This window comes from Lutra lutra, chromosome 15 (genome assembly GCF_902655055.1).
Source record: "Lutra lutra chromosome 15, mLutLut1.2, whole genome shotgun sequence".
In the NCBI taxonomy this organism is placed as follows: Eukaryota; Metazoa; Chordata; class Mammalia; order Carnivora; family Mustelidae; genus Lutra; species Lutra lutra.
In genome coordinates, this window is record NC_062292.1 from 31,880,763 (window position 1) to 31,903,205 (window position 22,443).

A 22,443-nucleotide genomic window follows, 5' to 3' on the forward strand; every position below is an offset into this window, starting at 1 on the left:
GGAAGAGGGCGAAGATTGGAGATGGTGGCCAAAGGAGACCTTAGCTTTCAATTAAAAGATTATTAAAAATCAACAGATGAGTAGATAAGCAGAGTCAGTATATCCATGTGATAGAATCTTGAAAACAAAGGAAGCACTGACTGATGCCACAGCACGGGAGAACTCTGAAAACGTTATTCTGATAGAAAAACCAGACATAAAAAGCTACATATGATTCACAGACATAAAATGATGACAGGCAAACCTATAGAGACAGAAAGTTGATGAGGGGCAAAAAGGAAGGAGAATAGGAAGCTCACTGTCACAGAGTTTCTGTTTGGGGTGATGAAAATGTTCCAGAAATAGTGCCGATGGTCACACAACATTGTGAATTTAATTAATGCCACCAAATTAGACATTTAAAAATCATAATTTGGGGCACCTGGGTGGCTTAGCGGGTTAAAGCCTCTGCCTCCAGCAGATAAAATCTTTAAATTAAAAAAGATATATTTTTGGGGCGCCTGGGTGGCTCAGTGGGTTAAGCCGCTGCCTTCGGCTCAGATCATGATCTCGGAGTCCTGGGATCGAGCCCCGCATCAGGCTCTCTGCTCTCTCGGGGAGCCTGCTTCCTCCTCTCTCTCTGCCTGCCTCTCTGCCTGCTTGTGATCTCTCTGTCAAATTAAAAAAAAAAAAAGATATATTTTTACAATGGGACACCTGGGTGTCTCAGTTGGTAGAGCGGCTGGCTCCTGGTTTCAGTGCAGGTCATGATCTCAGGGTCCTGGGTTCGAGCCCCATGTTGGGCTCTGCACTCAGCGAGGAGTCTGCTTGAGGACTCTCCCTCCCTCTCCCTCTACCCTTCCCCTACTCACACTCTCTTGCTCTTAAATAAATGATAAAGAAATCTTTTCTAAAAATGTGAAGATGGTCAATTTCATGTTATGTGTATCATGTATCATCCTGTGTATATGTGTATATGTATATGTGTATATGTATATGTGTATCATGTATCATCCTGGAGGTTGGGTTGCAGAGTGAAGCTGCAGAGGAGGAGGCTAGCCAGGCAGAAGTGGGTGGGCAGGGGCAGCAGAGGTGGCTTTAGAAAGCCTCTGGGAGGAGATGCAACAGGGCTTGGGGACATTTTAGCAGGAGATATCCACGGGACATCCAGGTGGAATGTTCTCCAGCCGCTTCCTCATCCATGAAAAGAGGAATTATGAGGTGGTTAGGGAGATGAAGATGGTGTGATTACCACCCCAGGTCTGCTCCCTCCTGGCCGGAGAAAAGGACCAACCGCATCCTCCTCACCGTCTTGGGCCAGAGGAAGCAGAGTCTCAGAAGGCAGATGAAAACCAAGGCGACGTGGTATCAAAGAAGCCAAGGAAATGACAAGTGTCAAATGCCACTGAGATGTCTAGTAAGTTGAGGACGAGGATTAAGTAACAGGGCCCTAGGATGTATACCAGTAACCTGGGGGACCTGTATCTTAGAACATTCAACCTAACTTTCCAGAACACCCAAGAGCTTTAAACAACTTCTTACTACTCGTCCCCAACTGGACTCATCCACCCCCATGTCACCAACCCCACAATTCAACCAGGGCCTTACAATCTTATCAATTAATCTAGCACTGCACTCTGCCTCTAGGACCAGGAATGAAGAAAGAAAACACACATGAACATCTATCATGGGCCACGTACTGTGTGCTACTGGTCTTCATGACAGTCCCGTAAGGTAAGTGTAGTATGTTGAGGGCCTCCTCAGAAGTCAGGTCCACCCAGAGCCTCAGGATGTGAGCATTACATGGGAATATGGTCCTTGCAGATGCAATAGTTCAGATAAGGGTGGATTAGGATGGATCATAAATCCAATGACTGTGGAACTCATAGAAGCGCAGACACAAAGAGACACACAGGGCACAATGCCATGTGAAGACAGAGGCAGAGATAAAGTGATTAGTCTACCAGCCAAGGAACACCAAGGGCTACCAGCCACCACCAGCAGCTGGGAGAGAGGCCTGGAGCAGGTTCTCCCTCAGAGCCCCAGAAGGAACCACCCCTTAGGGCACCCTAATTTCAGACTTCCAGCCTCATGAACTGTGAGGGAGTAACTTTCTGTTATTTTAAGCCTCTCAGCATGTGGTAATTTTTTTTAAAGATTTAAATTATTTATTTGATGGACACAGATCACACAAGTAGGCAGAGAGGCAGGCAGAGAGAGAGAGGAAAGCAAGATTCCTGCTGAGCAGAGAGCCAGATGCAGGGCTGGATCCCAGGACTCTGGGGTCATGACCTGAACCAAAGGCAGAGGTTTTAACCTGCTCTGTCCCTCAGGCGCCCCAGGGTGTGGTAATTTCTTAGAGCAGCCCAAGGAAATGAAAACAGTGGGTATGATTAGCCTCTTTTTTTGTAGATGGGGAAAATCACTTCACTTCTCTGGACCTCCAAGCTGGGTTAGTGTTAACCTCCCTCATCTACCCTGGGACATCGCCAAACCAAGTTTCTCGGCCTAAAGGGCCAAGAATTGTAACTGGGGAAATTCATGAAGGTAATATTACTTGACCGGACCTCAAGGCAACAGGATGGCCAGCCTCCCCAGGCTGCTTGACCCTCCCCCGGCATCCCACCGCTGCCTTCTGCATGCCCAGACCAGCATTTCTCATTTGTTGCAGATACGCTACACTGAGTAGGGAAAAAGAGGCTTGTGCCATGCCTACCCTGTGAAGGAGTCCCATGTGATTATCAGGCAGTCGGGCCCCTTGTTGGCCGTGGCAATCCACTGCCTGTCTTCCCCGATGCAGAGGCAGGAGATCACATTAGTGTGGCCCTGCAGAAATGCAGAGAAAATGCTCTGAAACATTCAGGATGGCCAGAGAGGCTGGAGCCCCACAGAGAGAACTAAGCTCCCCTTCCAGGTTCATCAGGCTGAAAATTCCACTCCTATGGCCTTTCCCTGGCATTTCTCCATAACCAGTGGTTTACCAATTTTCTCTCCCTCAAAACCCCTGAAGGGCAAGCCACGCTCCCCACAAGGACAAGGGCTCCCTACAGATCTAGGCATGTGCCCAACTGTGAACCCAGGTGGGGAATAAATGTTGGGGTTCTGCCCCACCTCCAGCCCGCCTGAAGCCCCGCTGGCCTCATCTCCCTTAAACAGTGTCCACTCAGGCCACTGAGTAGATCTGGAGCAAAAGCCTCTCTGCTGGTCTCTCTGCTTTCATTCCCATACCACCACAATCCTTTCCCAGTAACTCAGGAACCTTCTGGAAACAAACAAGATACTAGTGCTCCCTGTCAGGAAATAGCCCATTTCCTCCCTCCTTCCTCTTCCCTTGCTCACTCCGTGTCAGCCATACCAGCCTTCTTTCTGGGCCCCATGGGCAGGCCTGCAAACCTGGAGCTCCCTGGGTCTGGACTGCTCCTCCGCAAACTGCCCCTGGGTGGTTCATTCTCCTCAGTCAGTCAGATCTCAGCACAAAGGGCATGTTTGCCAGTGCAACCAACTGAAGGGCCATCTCTCACTCCTGATCTCTCTCCTGCAGCAGCCCACATTTCCTTTGGAGTGTTTGTTCTAATTCATAATTGTGTATTTATGAGACTATAAGCTCCATGTTTTTGTTCATGACTATATGCCCAGAATCTGAAACAAAGAGGTTCTGATAAATACCTATGGAAAAAATGAACAAAGTAATGAATGGATAGATGGATGGATAGTCAAGGCCACTCCCAGCTATCTGACTCTGCAGGAGGCTGGACACCTGCCTGGCATGGTCCCTATTTCTCAGCCCCTCTGCCTGCTGCTCCTTCTTTGCCCTGCAGACACAAACTACCCCCTCTCCCACCCATCAGCACTGTGCTCAGTGCTGCACATTCAACTAAGCTCCAAGAAGGGCTGCTTGCTGGGCTTGTGTGTTTCTGGACATCTAGAGAGCAAATTCTGCACCTACATGGCATAGATCCCTGAGTACGGACTAGGCTTTTGGGAAACGCTCTGTGATGTTTTTGACCTAGGCATTGACTTAAGGAAGGTCCTTATTAAAATATATGTCCGGGAGCTCTTGGGCAGCTCAGCCAGTTAAGCGTCTGCCTTCAGCTAAGGCTTTAATCTCAGGGTCCTGGGATCGAGCCCCACGTCAGGCTTCCCGCTGAGCAGGGGAGTCTGCTTCTCCCTATTGCTCTCTCTTGCTTGCTCTCTTAAATAAATAAATAAACAAACAAACAAACAAACAAATAAATTAATAAAATCTTAAAAAGCAACAACAAAAACTTGCACACCTGAAGATGGTGCTGAGTATTCTTGAAGACATCGTAGATGAACGCAGTGTCAGCACAGATGTACAGAAGAACTCGCTGGTTTTCATCTCAAATGTAGTAAACAAGAAGAGAACTGTTCTATCTGAAAGACCAAGTCATGGTCTGGAAGACAAAGTCAAGACCAGCAAGACACTGAGTGCACGGAGCCCAGACTGTGATGCTAGGCACCCTGGTGCTGTCTCTGGAGGGGAAGGATTTCACATCATCAGTCCAAAGTGAGGGAAATCCCTTCAAGAACATCCTCAACCGCATTCTAGGGCATGGAGGACCCTCGAATCCATGACGCTGAGTAAAACGGGCCACACACAGTATAGGGTCAGTCTAAACCATAGAGGTAGAAAGGAGCCCAGTGGCTGCTGGGGGCCTGGGGAAGGTGGTCGGGGAGTGACGGCTAGGGGATATGGATTTCTTTTGTGGGGGATGAAAATGTTCTGGAACTAGACAGTGGAGACAGCTGCACAACCTTGTGAACATGCTAAAAAGTAATGGATGGTACGCTTTAAATGGGTCAATTTTATGAGGATGTGAAGAAAGAAATTGGAGCCACTGGGCACTCGTGGTGGGAATGTGAAATCGTGTAGCTGCTGTGGAAAACCCCAGGGAGAGCTCTCCAAACACTGAAAGCAGAATTACCGTATCATGCAACAATGACACTTCTGGATACCTAGCTCAAAGAACTGGAAGCAGGCTCTCAAGGAGACATTCACACGCCCATGTGTAGAGCAGCATACTTCACAGGAACCAGAAGGTAAAAGGAAGCCAAGTGTCCCATGATGGATGAAGGGATGAACAACATGTGAGTGTTGTTCAGGCTTCCACAGGAAGGAGACCCGATGCTCTACGACATGGATGGGCCTTGGTGACATCACAGAAGTGAAATCCACCGGTCACAGAAAGACAAATATGGTAGGATTCCACGGACATGGTCCCAAGAAGAGTCAGATCCGTAGAGACAGAAAGTGGAATGGTGGTTGCCAGGGGCAGGGCTGGGGACAGGGAGTTGTTCAATGGGTAGGGAGTTTCCATTTCATGAGATGAGTTCCAGGCGTTGGTTGCACCACAATGTAAATGTACATACTACAACACTGTACACTTCAAAATGGTGAAGATTGCAAATTTTAGGGGTGCCTGGGTGGCACAGTTCAATCAGCAACTTACTCTTGGCTTAGGCTCAGGTCATGATCTGAGGGTTGTGTCATCCAGCCCGACATTGGGCTCCAGAAATAGTCTGCTTAAGACTCTCCTCTGCCCTTCCCCACCCCCCCTCTCTCAAATAAATAAATAAATATTTAAAAGAAAGATGAGGTGTGCCTGGGTGGCTCAGTCATTGGGTGTCTGCCTTCAGCTCAGGTCATGATCCCAGGATCCTGGGATCGACCCCTATGCCAGGCTCCCTGCTCCTTGGGAAGCCTGCTTCTCCCTCTCCCACTCCCCTTGCTTGTGTTCCCTCTCTCTCTGCCTCTCTCTCTGTCAAATATATAAATAAAATCTTTTTTTTTTTTGAAGATGCTAAATTTTACTTTATGTGCATTTTGCCACAATTTTAAATTTTAAGAAGGTAAATTTAATGGTATGTGTATTATACCTTGCTTTAAAAAGAAAAGAAAGTCAACAGTAAACAGAAAGAACGTCCTATCCTCCTAATCCCCAGAACCTAGACTGTTCAGTACCTGACACATAATGAGCACTTAATATTGTGAAATTCAATTTACTTCATGAAAATATATGGAAGGGGAAGTTACAGTATAGTCACTGAGGAACTTCATAAGAAAGGCAATTATTCAGCTGGGAATATTTGTATTTGGTCCTCATATACCATTTCCCCTGGAAGAATAAAGCACAAAGATACAAAATTCCCTAAGCATGATTAAAAATTCCATATTCCCAGGAATAAATCCAAGATAAAAATGTTCTGAAATGAAAAATTTGAGGTATTATAAATCTGACTATTACTTTTAATTCAATAGTAGTTTACTTATGCATATTTTTGTGTGCAAAGTCATTTATAAAAATCACGGAAGTGATTAAAACAGTTTATAAAAGCTATGGATTCATATAAAAGAGTATTATTCAGAAATAAAAAGTAATGAACTAGCAAGCCAGGAAAAATGGAGAAATCTTAAAGACATTTTGCTAAGTGAAAGAGCCAACCTTAGGAGACTTCACAGTGGGGACACCTGGGTGGCTCAGTTGGTTAAGTGTCTCCCTTCTGCTCAGGTCATGATCTCAGAGTCCCAGGATCGAGCCTTGCATTGGGCCCCCTGCTCAGCCAGGAGTCTGCTTCTCACTCTCTCTCTCTCTCTGCCCCTCCCCTGACACGTGTTTTCTCTCTCTCTCTCTCTGACAAATAAATAACTAAAATCTTTAAAAAAAAAAAAAAAGGACTTCACATTGTATGATTTCAACAACATGATATTCTGGAAAAGCAAAACTATGAAGATGGGGGGGGGGGGAAATGGTGGCCGGGGAGTGAGGGGGTGAAGGCAGGGATGGAGGGTGGGGCACGAGGGATTTGAAGGCAATGACACAAGTCTTTAGGACACTACAATGGTGGATATACTTCATCATACCTTAGCCAAAGCCCAGAGAATGTCACACCCCCAATTGTGAACCCTATAGTAAAATATGGACGTTAGTTAATAATAACGGTCAACATGGGCTCATCACCTCTAACAAATGTCCCCCACTAATAAAGATATTAACAAAAGGGGAACCTGGTGGGGGGCACAAGGGAGTATATGGGAACTCTGTACTTTTCATTTCATTTGCTATCAATCTAAACTGCTCCAAAAAATAGTCCTTTTAGGGGAGTGTGGCTGGCTCAATCAGTAAAGCTTATGCCTCTTGATCTCGGAGTGTTCCAGCCCCTCGCTGGGTGCAGAGATTACTTAAAATAAAAACATTCCATTTAAAAAATTAACCGAGGCCAATTAATTGAATGTGGTAGCATCTAAAGTGATGGCTAACTTTTAGTAACTGACTCACTCAGTATTAACGGGACCTCCTTGCTCCAGCAGCGCTCACACTCATTGAAAGCACACGGTATCAGCTGATGCTGGGCACTAGTGTTACTGTTCGTGGTGAATGGTCATGGAGCTAGCCGGCTCTTACAGCAACCTTCCAAACATGAACACAAAACGCTATGGTCCAAAGCAGATTTCACTGCATTTGACAATCATGAAAGATTCCTTCTCATAAATGCATGACACCTTGTTTTCTTGGTGGAAGTCGGTATCAATGGTTATGCCTACTTACCAGGAGCACTCTGAATTATTCCAGGCCTCTGGGGTAAGGCAGGGGACTCCAAAGGGAAAGGGGGATGCTGCAGGCAGAGAGAGAGGCAGGAACACACTTGTTGAAGCCCCTTTGGTGAGAAAAAATCAGAAGTAACGAAAACAGCCATCCATAACAGGGCATTGGTTGAATTTAAATTAGGAAGTGGTTCTACACACCCTGATACAGAAAACCCTCTGAGACATACTAAGTGGTCATGCAGAAGATCTGACTGGTAAAGAAAACAAAATGTAGCATGTGTCCTGTGTGTGCTCACACACACAGATGTGTCCGTAGATGCCCAGGAAAAGGTCTGGAAAGATATACAGTTATACGAAACTGGAATGGTAGTCACTTTCAGGAAATGGATTAGGCGTGGTCTGTGCGAAAAGAGGAATCTGCCTGAATTTTTTTTTAATTTTACCTTATTTATTTTTAGAGCAGGGAGGGCCAGAGGGAGAGAGGCAGAGAGAATCCCAAGCAGGCTCCATGCCCAGTGCAGAGCCCCATGCGGGGCTCAAGCTCACAACCCTGAGATCACAGTCACAACCCCAGCCGAAATCAAGACTCAGACACTTAACCAACTGAGCCACCCAGGTGCCTCTGCTTTAAATTTTTTTTTTTTTAAAGAGCACCTATTATTTTTAACAGGAAGAAAAAAAGGGGGGGGCACCTGGGTGACTCGGTGGGTTAAGCCTCTGCCTTTGGCTCACGTCATGATGCCACGGTCCTAGAGTCCCACATCAGGCTCTCCGCTCAGCAGGGAGCCTGCTCCCCCCTCTCTCCCTGCCTGCCACTTTGCTTACTTGTGATCTCTCTCTCTCTGTGTGTCAAATAAATAAATTTAAAAAAAAGAGAGAGAGAGGGAGAGAGAGAGAAAACCGATACAGGAACGGGAACAGAAAGGAACAGAAAGAAGGTGTCCTCAAGGAGCTAAACAAATTTGCAGAGGGAGGTGGTCTAGAAGAGTTGAGTTCTGCAGTGAGCCCAAGGCTAACAGGGGACCCAAACCCCTGGCATGCAGGACACTTGCTCTCATTAGCAATATCCCCGGATGTCGTGCTAGCTGGCTAAACAAGCCAAAAGTCTTCACGGTCTCTAAAACTTGTTCTATCTTTCAGACTGGACAAGCCCAAGTTTTGACCTTGAACTCCACTGCTCAAAGTAAACCCAGTCTACAGAAATGAGGCTGCCATTTGTCTGTATCTCCCACTAGGAGTTTGCCATCATCCTCATCATCACTACCATCCTTGCCACCACCACCACTATCATCATCTAGATGTGAACACCCGTCCAGCGCTCACTGTGTGTCAGGAACTACATTAAACACTTAATGTGAATCCAATCGCTTACAAATCTTCCAAAGGCAGAATCTACAGGGAAAAATAGAGATGAATCCTAGGAAGCAATTTTCAGTGGCACATAGAGGAGGAAGGAAAAAAACTCTCCTCCTCTTATTCTCTTGGTAAATGGCAATATTTGTGCGGCAAAGGCAGATGCCAGTCGACCTCCTGGTGACTTTCTCAGTGGCTTTCACTTTTTCCATACCTTTTGCTATCTGGTCCATCTCCGAACGTGCAGTTTTAGGAGCCCGCAATGGTTTTAGGAGCTTGTGAAGAGGTATCAAGCCATCTAAGGCAGAAGAGGTGAGGAGAGGAGGGAAAGGGGAAAGGAATAGAGGAGCAGGAGGAGGAAGTGAGAAAGAAGGGGGATGGGGAGGAGAGGTAGAGATTGTCCTTGAGTCTCCCACAAGATAGGGCACCCTATGTCTGGAATTTCCTGCCTGGGGAGCAACACTGTCGGACCCAGATGTCAGGCCCAGAGGCAGCACTCTTGTCACACATGTCCCTCCAGAGCGCTGAACTGAACTTTAAAACATACGAGTCTATTATTAGTTCAAAAGGATATTTCTGGTGGTATTTTTTCTTCCATATGCATAAAATCCCCTTATTTCACAATGCTTTTAAAACACTAGAGGACACTAAAAACCATGTTACACTCCCTTACCAAAGGATACACGTTGGTGCGGTCATCCTTTCGAAACAATATGTCCTCACTGGTAGACACCAGTGATTTCTCCGGGATCTCTGCTTTGGACTGGAATTCTTCCTCTCCTTGCTCACTTAAGTCTGATCATCTTTTTTCCTCTCTCCTTTCCCATCCCAGTTCATCCTAAGGCATCTGGTCGATTTTCTCCCCAAGCTCGCTTGAGGGGTGTGTTTCAGGGAAACTAATCTCTGATTCCTCGGAACCGCTTTGATCCAAATCAAGAAATTTTCCTCTTGAGCTCAAGTCTCTTAAAGGCTCATTTGTTTCTAAATGCTCTGATTCTAACGCATCCTTTCACTCGCCAAGGATTCTCTTAAAAAAGAAATAAAAGAAGATTGTGATTCCAAATACAGTGTATAGCTGCTTCATTCCCTCCTTTACTTTTCTTTCTGTTCCTACTCAGCCAGCCTTAGTGTTCCTCTCACACTGGAACTATGAACTGTTTCAAAAAGGTACCTGAGGGGCGCCTAGGGGGCTCAGTTGGTTAAGTGTTTGCCTTTGGCTCACGTCATGATCCTGAGGTCTAGGATGGAGCCCCACATTGGGTTGCCTCCTCAGTGGGGCGTCTGCTTCTCCCTCTCCTGCTCTCCCCCTGATTGTGCTCTCTCTCACTCTCTCTGTCAAAGAAATAAGTAAAATCTTAACAAATAATAATAATTAAAAAAAATAAAAAGGAGCCTGGGACATTTTGTACTTAAATAACATGAATCATGCATGTGCCAGATTTATTCTTGGCCTACGAGCAGAACCACACAGCAAAACTATTCTTCTAAGTGGCACTGGTCATCTCCAAGGATGGGCGAGTCACGGTCACTCTTCTCCTTGGACCACAGCTGAGTTCTCCTTCGCAGGGAGAGCCTACATTACTATGATCACGCTGACTCTGTTCTAAGACAAGTGCATTCCAACTAACCCCTAGGAACGCTTTCTGTCAGCTCCCCTGCACACCTTCTCCAGGAGGCCTTCCCTGACCATCCTCCTAGCTGGGCTAAGTGTCCTTGATTTTTGTTTTTTAAATATCTCCCATGCATCACTCAATCACTGCACTTAGGATATTGTCTTATGGTGCTCAGGTATCAGTCTGCCTCCCTACACACCCTAGAGCTCCTTAAGAGAATGGACTGTGTCTTATTTGTATTATCCCCATAGCCTGGCAAATGGTGAGCATTCCATGATTCTGAATGAGTGAACGAATGAATAAATGGATGAAAGAATAGATGAATGACTTAAAATTACTACTTATTAGGGAAGTTCCTGACATGACTGACTGGGAATCAGTCAGTGTAAGTATCTCCCCTGCACCTGACATTCTTCTTTGTGGAGTTTCATTTAGAGAAATATTGACCATAACCATCAGCAGTTCCCTCTGCTTCCCATTTTAATTTCCTAGTACATGAACCTATCAATGAACTGTGCAATACCAGCTCTGGTTCCTTTCCACAGGAATAAAAAGAATTTCATACTTCTGGGAAAGCCTATACCTAATCGGAAGCATATTGATGTCAGGGCCTCTCATCTTTCCAGGAATAATTTTAGAGCTCTGTACCTCACTTTGTATACATTCATATTCCCACAGGCAAGTGAAATGATAAGCCAGGCATTAACAACAATTCTAATAATGTAAATAAGGACAGAAGCAGCGACTTAGTGGTTAAAAGCGTGGGCTTTGCAGTCGGCCTCTCCTAGCACCCAATCCTGGTTCCACCACTCACTTGCTCTGAGACCTTGGGCAAGTCGATGTTCCCTCAGAGTGCATATTTGCTCACAGGCAGGATAAAAGTGAGAACCCTCATTTCTGGGGTTGAGATGACCTATGTAAAGTGTTCAGTGCAGCTGCCACAGAGGGCTTGAGAAAGGCAGCAATCGTTTACAGTTTAACAGCCTTCTAACGTAGTCTCTCATTCATTTCTTCGGACAAACTGGAGTTTGAGGCTCTGGGAGTTGAAATAACTTAATGGGCTCACACCGCTGGAAAGAGGCAGACCTAATGCTCTGTTCCTTCAGGTGGAAAAAGCATTGCTAAGATTTCAAGCCCAGGGCCTTGAGTATGGGGCCTGCTCCAACTGCAAACTTTGCCAGCGCATCTTGATGCGGGGGCCCAGGGGAGGGGAGGAAAGTGCAGGGGTCTGTGGGGGAGGGAAGGGGGACACAGAGGCACAGGTCCTTCCTCCAGCTTAGGTCTCTCTGAGGCTGACCCGGCCCCCAAGCATCCCCAACCCCCTGCAGGGCACCAGGCCCTCCCACACCAGGACCCCCAACCCCGACTCACAGAGTGCGCCCTCCAAGGGCCTCAAAGTCCTGGCCCTCCTGCCACCTGGACCCCTCGGTCACCTCCCCAGCCTCCAGTGGCCACTGCTTTCTCCTCCAGGCGCTCCCTGCCTATGGTTGTCACCCAAGCCCCACCCCAATGTAACCGCCGCCAGGGCCAGTGGCAGTAAAGCTGGAGGGCCGGCGGGTGGTCACGTGTCCAAGGCTCTGCCTCGCGCCGGCGGGCACGCCCTCTGGCGGTCAGCATGGGAGAGGCGCCACTGGGGCCCTTGTCCTGAAATTAGCCTTCCTCCCTCTCAACCACTGTCTTCAGCTCCCTCCCCCAACATTTTCCCAAAGCGCCAAGGCCTAAGAAGCGGCACTGGTGGCACCTGCAATTCTGACTTTCTGAAGACTAGGTATGAGCTGTTTGGTAAAATCCTCCTTGTCAAAAGAAAACTAAATTTCCCCACCTCCTGGCTACTCCGCGAAGTGACCCCCTGACTGGGAGTGCCGCCCCTGCGGCGGTGCCCGCGCCCCCAGGTCCCGCCCTCATGGCCAAAGGACAGGGCGCCTTTGCCCTCTTTCTCCTGCTGCAGGCGCGTGAAGTGCGGCAGCGGGAACTCCAGCAGGTCCGCAGGCTGGTGCCTCGCCATGTCCACCGTGAAGCCCTGCAGCAGCTCCGTCAGTCCCGCGGGGATCTCCCTGCACATCCCGCCTGCACCCCCCCCACCCCCGCCGGCGGGCGCCTGGGCGCCGCCCTCGCCTCCTCCCTGGACCTGTCTGCAGCCCAGCGGCCCCCAAGCGAGCGCGCTCAGACAGCGCTGGAGGCGCTTCTCCCTGCTAGCCCGGCGCTCTGGGCCCAGGCGGCCGGCTGGCGCGTGTGCCGCCGCTCTGGCGCTCGGCTGCTCCGCTCCGCGGTGGCGGTGGCGGCGGCTGAGCGAGCGCTGCCCAGGGAGGAGGGCAGCATCTTGGGCTCCTCCCGCTCCCCCTTCCCTCCAGCCACTTCTCTCCCCACCCCTCCCACTCTCAACCATTGTTCATTTTTGTTAAAGATTTGTTTGTTGGAGAGAAAGAGCACAGGTGAGTGGGGGAGGCGGGAAGGGCGGGGCAAAGAGAGAGTCCTAGTGGACTCTGCACTGAGCCCAGAGCTTGCCTCAAGGCTCAATCTCAAGAGCCTGAGATCACCACTTGAGCCAGAACCAAGAGTTGGGCACTTGACTGAGAGTGCCGCCCAGGTGCCCCTAAGCTGCTTTTTAAACAATTCTTGAGGGGCGCCTGGGTGGCTCAGTGGGTTAAGCCTCTGCCTTCAGCTCAGGTCATGATCCTAGGGTCCTGGGATGGAGCCCCACATGGGGCTCTCTGCTCAGCCGGGGGCCTGCTCCCCTCCTCTCTCTCTGCCTGCCTCTCTACCTACTTGTGATTTTTGTCAAATAAATAAATAAAATCTTTAAAAAAATTAAAAATTCTTGAGACTTGTTTTATGGTCTTGAATATGGTTGATCTCAATGAGTATTTCCTGCATCCTTGGGTATTCTGCATTTGTTGGGCCTTGTGTTCGAGTGCCAAACAGGTCAAGCAGGTTGAATGGATTTTTAGGTCTATTTACTTGCCATTTTTCTATCTGCTTGTTCTATTAATTATTGACAAATGAGTGTTGAATTCTCCAAATTGAATTCTGGATTTGTCGATTTCTTTTTTTCAGGATGTTTTTGCTTCTTTGTATTTTGAAGCTCTCTAACCAGATGCAGACACCTTTATGATGGCCATGTCTTTATAAATTGATCCTTTGTTGTTATGAATTGTCTTCTTTCTCTGTTCATTATATTTGTTGTCTTTCTATTGTCTCTTGTCAAAACCTATTAAATTCAGCCTTTGATGATTAGTATGTTTACCGTATAGCCCTTTTCATAATTTTTCCTTTCACAAAATCTATATTATCCTCTGCATCCTATTTAAAGTTTATTTTTCACTGACATATTTAGGTCTTTTCTTTCAATAGAATTTTAGTCGTTCATTCTGAAGGTCATTGTTGAAATGTTGAAGTTGAAGTCTACTACCTTGCTAGTTGTATTTTATTTTTCCCATCTGTTCCATCCTCCCTTTTCAACTGCCTTCCTTTAGATGAACTGAGTCATTTGTAGGATGCTATCTGCCTTCTATTATTGGTTGTCACATGGGCAGTGAGATATTAGTAGGTAATTCTGACTCTTTCTAAAATTGTTCTCCCACTTGTTTAGGGACTCTGTGGAGGAAGCTTTCTTTGAGGGATCATTTCATCCTGCTCCTAACTCATGATCCTTACCGGGTCTCTACTGGATATTCTGATTTAGCCAAAAGAACTCTTCCCTCTGGTTGGTTGGAACTCCAATGACTTCTAGCCTTGTATGAGTCTTGGGAACCATCTGGTTCAGTTGCCTTTACTCTTTGTTAAAACCTGGGGCATTTTCTTAGACACACACTGCTTCCTATTGAGCAGGGACTCAAGAGGACTCCAGTGTGTATTTCCAAGAGCTTGTTCTCTATTTGACTTCCTTGTTTCTGGAACCCATGGCCTTTTCATCACTCCAGCGTTCCTGAATTCCAATCTCTCTTTCCTCACACCAGTGACACTCCCATCTTTTTCTTGGAATCTCCTCCATACCCCCACCATCCAGAACTGCTCCAGATGAAAAGCTGAGTGAATCCTGGGGCTCAGTTTGTTTGCTTGTTTTCCTTTTCACAGGGTTCACAAATGTGTGTTCCTTTTCAATGTTTTAAAGAGTGCATATATTTATATATATATATATATACATATATATATAAAACATATATGTAAATATACATATATGTATGTATATAATATATAAAAATACATATATATGTATTTTACATATATATTATATGCATTTATATAATATATATATTATACATTTATATATTCGAAATACATGTATATGTATCTATATAAAAATATATATGTGTGTGTGTGTGTATATATATATACACACATATTTTTTTCCCAATTCCCCATGTGCTTATGGTTGGTTTCCTTTCCTCTAACAAGGTTTGTATTAGTTTTCCAGGGCTGCTATAACAAAATGCCACAAACCTAGTGGCTTAAACAACGGAAATGGACAGTGTCACAGTTCTAGATGCTTCAATGTTGGTAGGCCATGTTCCTTTTGAAGGTATTAAGGAAGCATCTGTTCCAGGCCCCTCTCCCAGCTTGAAATATTTCTCTGGCTTTGGGCTTCTTCACATGGCATTCTCTGTCAGTGCATATCTGTGTATCCCAAGTTTCCCTTCTTATAAGGACACAAGTCCTATTGAATTAGGGGCCCACCCTACTCAAATATGACCTTACCTAGCTAGTTACATCTACAGGGACCCTATTTCCAAATAAAGTCCCGCTCCCAGGTGCTGGGGTTTAGGACTGCAGTAGTTTTTGTATATATATATATATATATATATATATATATATATATATGCTAAAAAATATTTTTTGTTTAGAATCTCAGTCTTCCTCCCTTTCATTACAAGGTTTTTCGCATGCTTTTGGTGCCTACTGAACAATTCTACCACCTCAACCTCCTAAATCTCCATGAAAGTTATTGTTACTGAAAGTCATATGCCATCTTTTGAAAAACAGTTTACATCTTTTTGGAGTTTACAGGTTTTTTTGGCATTTAATATCTGTTTATGTGCTAATGAAGGTAACTTTCATCCTACTCCTTCCTTCTGAATTTGATTCTATTTGTTAAAGTAAATTCTCTAGTGTTTTAAAAGAAGGACCTATAAAAGCTAAATGGTTTTTCTTTGTAAGTCTACATTGATTTTTTCTCATTTTGTATGTATTTTTAGTGACCAGAGATTTGGAGGCTGTCAGCATTTATCAGCATTTTAAAGATATAAAGGGAAAAAATGTATTTTTAAAAAGGGATATAAAAAGTGATGAAGCAAAAAAATTGCAAGACAATGGACAATAATTTAGGGGCTTAGTAATTTCATGAACTGTAAATGGGTTATATACTCTAATTAAAAGATTAAATTTGTTAGATTTCATCAATACACACATACACAGATAATGATGTGCTGATTCTAAGAGAAACATAATAAGCTCACCAATACAGAAATAAGATTTTGTAATATTGAACACCTAAAATTGAACAACTAATCTACAAACCTAGAAGTGGACGTCCTAGTCCCAGTATAATAAGTTATGGAGGAAAAATTAAAGTTATAACAACTGGATAAAATGAGTGAAATTTGTATAGAAAGGTATTCTAAATGTACAAAGTATTAGAATCAGTAAGTGAATTAATCAAGGTCCTAGGATATAAGTTAAAAATTAAGAACTATTCATTGGAATTCTGTGAAATACGAACAAAGGTTGAAAATAATATTTATGAGAGCATCAAAACTAGGACTTAATCTATCCAAAGTCTTTATACAGTCTCTACACAGAAAGTCTCCACACAGAAAACCAATTTATGACCTAAAGAATGGGATGTCAAATACGTTAATATTTAATATTTAATGTCAAATACGTTAATAGACCAGGTTCAAAGATTTGATAATCAGTATTGTAAAGTTTCAGTTTACCCCAACTTGGTTTAGAGATTCAATGCAATGCCAGTTTCATATCAGGCAAGTGTCTGTGTACATTGATAAGCCAATTCTTATATTTCCATGGAAATGAAAAGGACTAGTAATTACCCAGCAAGAGCAACAGTGAGGGAGAAAGAGAGTGAGAGGAGAATCTGATGGGATTGGATTTATTACAAAAAGAGTATTGAAGTGACCAGAGAAAACAGACAAACAAAAAAGAGCAGACTTTGACAAAGCCATGCTAAACTAGTTGAATATCCACATGGAACATAAGAGCCTAAAACTCAATTCCAGACTGATGTAGCCTAAATTCGAAAGATGACATCACAAATTTTCTAGGAGGTAAAATAGGAAAATATTTTTACAATCTGGGGGAGGGGGCAAAGATTAGTTCAACAAGACACCAAAAACATGAAGCGTAAGAAAGGTTGGCAAGTTGTACTCTACTCATTAAAAGGTTAAAAAAAAAATCTTGCCCACCAAATGACAGGACTAAAACTGTGAAAGATTATATCAATATACCAACTAAGTAACTGTATACAAAAATATGTAGGATAACTAGGAATCAAGAAAGAAAGGTAGGTAACTTAAAAACAATGAAAATCCTTGAACAGAAATATCCCAAGGAGAAAACCATCAGCCAATAAACACATGAAAGATTGCTAACATCCTCAGTGATGACAAAAGAGCAAAGGAAAACACAATGTGTTAGTGTTAACACACAGAAGGCAGACCCAAAAAAGTGTTGCTTAATCAAACTTATTTAATAGGTAATGTAGTGGGGCACCTGGGTGGCTCCATTGTTAAGCATCTGCTTTCTGCTGGGGTCCTGATGCCAGGGCCTTGGGATCAAGCCCTGCATGGGGCTGCCTGCTCAGCAGGAAACCTGCTTCTCCCTCTCCTGCTTCCCCTGCTTGTGCTCCCTCTCTGCTGGTGCTCCCTCTCTCACTGTCTCTTTCTGTCAAATAAATAAATTAATTAATAAATATATAATTTAAATTAATAAGTAAAAATAAAATGGAGATGCATGGGGTACTAATGAACAACAGGAATATTTAGGGTTTTTTTTAAAAGATTTTATTTATTTCTTTGATAGAGATCAGAAGTAGGCAGAGAGGCAGGCAGAGAGAGAGGGGAAAATGGGCTCCCTGCTGAGCAGAGAGCCAGATGCAGGGCTGGGTCCCAGGACCCTGGGATCATGACCTGAGCAAAGGCAGAGGCTTAACCCACTGAGCCACCCAGGCACCCAGTTTTGTTTGTTTGTTTTGTTTTATATATATATATATATATATATATATATATATATATATATGTGTGTGTGTGTGTGTTTGTGTGTGTGTGTGTGTGTGTTTAATTTCCTTTAATTAATTCATTTAATTTCTTTTCAGTGTAACAGATTTCATTGTTTATGCTCCACACCCAGAGCTCCATGCAATACGTGCCCTCCATAATACCCACCACCAGGCTCACCCAACCTCCCACCCACCCCCCCTTCAAAACCCTCAGATTGTTTTTCAGAGTCTATACTCTCTCATGGTTCATCTCCCATTCCAATTTCCCCCAACTGCCTTCTCCTCTCCATCTCCCCTTGTCCTCCATGTTATTTCTTATGCCCCACAAATAAGTGAAACCATATGATAATTGACTCTCTCTGCTTGACTTATTTCACTCAGCATAATCTCTTCCAGTCCCATCCATGTTGCTACAAAAGTTGGGTATTCGTCCTTTCTGATGGAGGCATAATACTCCATAGTGTATATGGACCACATCTTCCTTATCCATTCGTCCATTGAAGGGCATCTTGGTTCTTCCCACAGTTTGGCGATGGTGGCCATTGCTGCTATGAACATTGGGGTACAGATGGCCCTTTTTTCACTACATCTGTATCTTTGGGGTAAATACCCAGTAGTGCAATTGCAGGGTCATAGGGAAGCTCTATTTTTAATTTCTTAATCTCCACAATTGGCTGCACCAACTTGCATTCTCACCAACAATGTAAGAGGGTTCCCCTTTCTCCACAACCTCTCCAACAAACGTTGTTTCCTGTCTTGCTAATTTTGGCCATTCTAAGTGGTGTAAGGTGGTATCTCAATGTGGTTCTAATTTGAATCTCCCTGATGGCTAGTGATGATGAACATTTTTTCATGTGTCTGATAGCCATTTGTATGTCTTCATTGGAGAATTGTCTGTTCATGTCTTCTGCCCATTTTTGACATGATTATCTGTTTTGTGCGTGTTGAGTTTGAGAAGTTCTTTACAGATCCTGGCTATCAGCCTTTTGTCTGTACTGACATTTGCAAATATCTTCTCCCATTCCGTGGGTTGCCTCTTTGTTTTGTTGACTGTTTTCTTTGTTGTGCAGAAGCTTTTGATTTGGCAGCATTTTTTAAAGATACTTATTTATTTATTTATTTGTCAGGAAGAGACAGCAAGAGAGAGAACACAAGTAGGGGGAGTGGGAGTGGGATAAGGAGGCTTCCTGGTGAGCAGGTAGCACCTAAGATGAAGGCTTGATCCCGGGACCTTGGAATCAAGACCTGAGCCAAAGGCAGATACTTAACTACCAAGCCACCAGGCACCTCAAGGCAGCCATTTTTAATTATGTATTTAAGAAAATGGTTGTTTCTGTAACTGATAGATTTTCTTCTCAATTGGAGGTGGAAACGAACAAAAAAAGACACAATTTTTCTTGGTGACTATTCCAGTCTCCACCTCATCCAAAGCATGTTGAAACAACAGCTTTATCAGAAACCCATGTTCACACTTGTTAAATGAAATATCATTTATGGGGCCTCAGATCTGAAAATATCTACATGACATAAAAGAGTTAATAACTGGATTTCAAGAAATGCCACCTCACAGGCTTAAAAATGGGTTATTTCAACCTGGTTTTCATTTTTGTTGTTGTTGTTTTGTTTGTTTAGTATAAAATATATTCCTTTAACCTTATAGATCCTTCTTGAGTTCATGGTTCATTCCTGGTTTAATCTGTAGAATTTTGGGTCCTTTAAAATAATGTGATCTTGGGGTCCTTTAAAATAATATGATCACAGCAAAAAATAAAGTACCATCTTATGCATTGGCCACTGGCAACTTTAGAGGATACTGATATACTTTTTAATATCATACATAACAGAGAGGGACTAAAATTTGGGGATTACTAGGTAATGGGGTGTGAACAGAATTGTTCACTGAGTGACTGCTATCTATACTAACATTTAGTCATAGTTGGAAAACGTATTATATATTAGATGCTATGATAAGTGTGTTACATCTATTAATAGTGCATTTGCTTTTTGCAAGATCCTAAAATGAGTTTCCTCATTTTAGAAGTGATGAGATCATAGCTCATAAGTTGAGGAGCTAAAGGGCCCTAAAAGACGATCTAGTAATTAATTATATATAAATTAAAGAGTAAAGTATCCACACAGCTAGAAATTGTAATATCAAGTAAATTTTCTCTCGGTCTACTGTGTTTCCCCACAACTGGGTTTTCTTACAATGTCAATGTCAGACTACTGACCATGAAAACTCCCCCCCCCCAGTTTTGTCGTTTTGATAATTCTTCTAGAAAAATGCAAACTGCATAAAGGATGTGCAACTTTGTTACGACACTAAAGTAGAATTGGAATACATGAATCCTCATTCTCAGGGGATTGTCTTGTCATTTGACTGCATATGTTCATAATCCAATTTTAGAAACTTAGCCAATTCAATTTAAAACGTTCCAGTTTGCTAATCACCCTCCAGGAATGTCTGCCCAAGAGATGGGAGAAAATATATTGATAACTGTTTCAGCCTTATCTTGTTCCAACTACATTTTATTATAAACAAAATAATTTATGTGTGACGATTACAATGATTCCAACCATTATTTTCATAACAGCTTTTCTTTCACTAAATGTGAGGAATTTAACCACTTACTGTATCAAAATTACATGTCACTGGCACAGAGCTAATCTCACTTTGTAATCTCGCTTGTCATACATTTTGCAGGTTTGAGGTACTCTGAATGTAGCCTGTGCAATCAAATAAATTAATTTGAATTTTTAAGTGCACTTTATGTTTATTTTAATTTTCCTCATGTTAATAATATTTTATTTCTTTATGGCTGATGTACCACAGGCAGTATAGAAATTACTGGATTTTATGAATATTTAACAAAGAATAGCTCTTTTTGGATGATGTCATCTCTTTTCAATACAATAAGGGACTAAATTTGTAGAAAGCTTTTTTTTTGGAAATTTGTAGAAGTTTTAAATAGATGTTTTATACTGATTATAAGCATCTTAATGTTTGAAGGGAACTTAAGAGAGTCCTATTCCCTTTTGGATACAAAATATGATATTTTCCCCTCATTTTTTAATAGAATTGCCAAGTGTATAAAAGGTCAGATGAGTTGTCTAAAGTCATACAAGAAGTGTTAGTCACAGAAGGGAGATAAGCATGCAGTTTTTCTGTTTTCTTGTATATTTATTTGTTATTTTTGAAAATCTGATATAGTGTCCTAGTCATCCACAACTAGTATAATTATTTAAGATTAAATGGTAAGGAGGGGGCAACCTGGATTATTTCCATATTATTCTTACTTAGGAGTATATAGTACATATTACCTAAATAATTTTGAAGATTAATTGCTGAACACTGGGTGATAAACATGAAAGGATATCAAGTTTTCAGATACTGAACATTTGAAAGCATCATTTCTCTGTGCCACATAAAACCAGTGGCTCCCCACGTATATCAAAATGTCATTCTAGGAACATAAATAATCTTTATTTTAAGATTTTATTTATTTATTTGACAGACACAGATCACAAGTAGGCAGAGAGGCAGGCGGAGAGAGAGAGGAAGGGAAGCAGGCTCCCTGCTGAGCAGAGAGCCTGATGTGGGGCTCAATCCCAGGACCCTGACATCATGACCTGAGCCAAAGGCAGAGGCTTTAACCCACTGAGCCACCCAGCTGCCCTGGAACAGAAATGATCTTAACCATAACTTATACTTCCATGTGTCTCTAAAACACATATAATTTTATGTGTTTGTTTAAACATATAAAGCTTTTGTAGAATACTCATTAATAAAGACTATTTTAAATTCACTATGCCAGGCATTTTCACAGACATTCGGTCCCTACAACACCCTTTTCGTTATGTAAAACAACTATTCCTACTTTTCCATTTCATTATTTTGTTTTACCTTTTCAATTTTAATGATTTAAAAAAGCTTAGGGTAATATAGTTTTCAAGTGATAGATTTAGAATATCTCCCAGGTCTTAATTCAAGCTATGGTTGTAATTCACCAGATTCTTATACAAATACTCTTGTTATACAATGTTCTGTTTGAAAGTCAGCTGTCCTTGACTAATTTTCCTACCTGTGGCTGTAATAGAGGGGAATTAAATTGCTGTCAAAAGCAGTGAAACTGGACCTTCCTATCAGTGAGTTCAAAAATATTGTTATTCTAAATGGTGAGTGACTTGACTTCAGGTGACATGATTCCCATGGATAATTGGGAAACTCTGACTGTGTTAATTTAAAAAAAAAAAAGAAAGAGAGAGAATAAATTTTAAAAATAAATAAATAAATAAATAAATAAATAACATAAACAGTGACACAAGAAACAGTATTATTAAATAAAGACTTGATTAACTACTATTTTAAATCCATAATCTTGGTAAAGAAACTGGTGGTTTTAGTGTAAGGCCCTACTGATTTTTTTTTTAAGATTTTATTTATTTATTTGACAGAGAGCGAGAGCACAAGCATGGGAAGCAGCAGGCTGAGGGAGAAGCAGGGTCCCTGCTGAGCAGGGAGCCTGATGTAGGACTCGATCCCAGGACCGAGAGATCATGACCTGAGCAGAAAGCAGACATGTAACGGATAGAGCCACCCAGGCGCCCAAAGGCCCTACTGATTTTGATAACATCAAGCTTTGTTTCCCAGTGAATTTACTCAAAATCTTTCAAGTTATTGCCGAAACTTTTATGTCATT

At 43.0% G+C, this 22,443-nt stretch overlaps 1 long non-coding RNA gene across 1 annotated transcript; it reads right to left on the reverse strand.

Moving 5' to 3' along the window:
* Positions 1–2,743: 2,743 nt before the first annotated feature.
* On the reverse strand, positions 2,744–12,034 carry LOC125085869 (uncharacterized). Its single transcript, XR_007123024.1, has 7 exons — positions 11,884–12,034; positions 9,573–9,926; positions 9,114–9,197; positions 7,548–7,656; positions 6,863–6,905; positions 4,254–4,394; positions 2,744–2,805 (listed from the first exon to the last, which is right to left on the reverse strand). It is a non-coding gene; the product is annotated as an uncharacterized LOC125085869 (long non-coding RNA).
* Between the last annotated feature and the right edge of the window lie 10,409 nt (positions 12,035–22,443).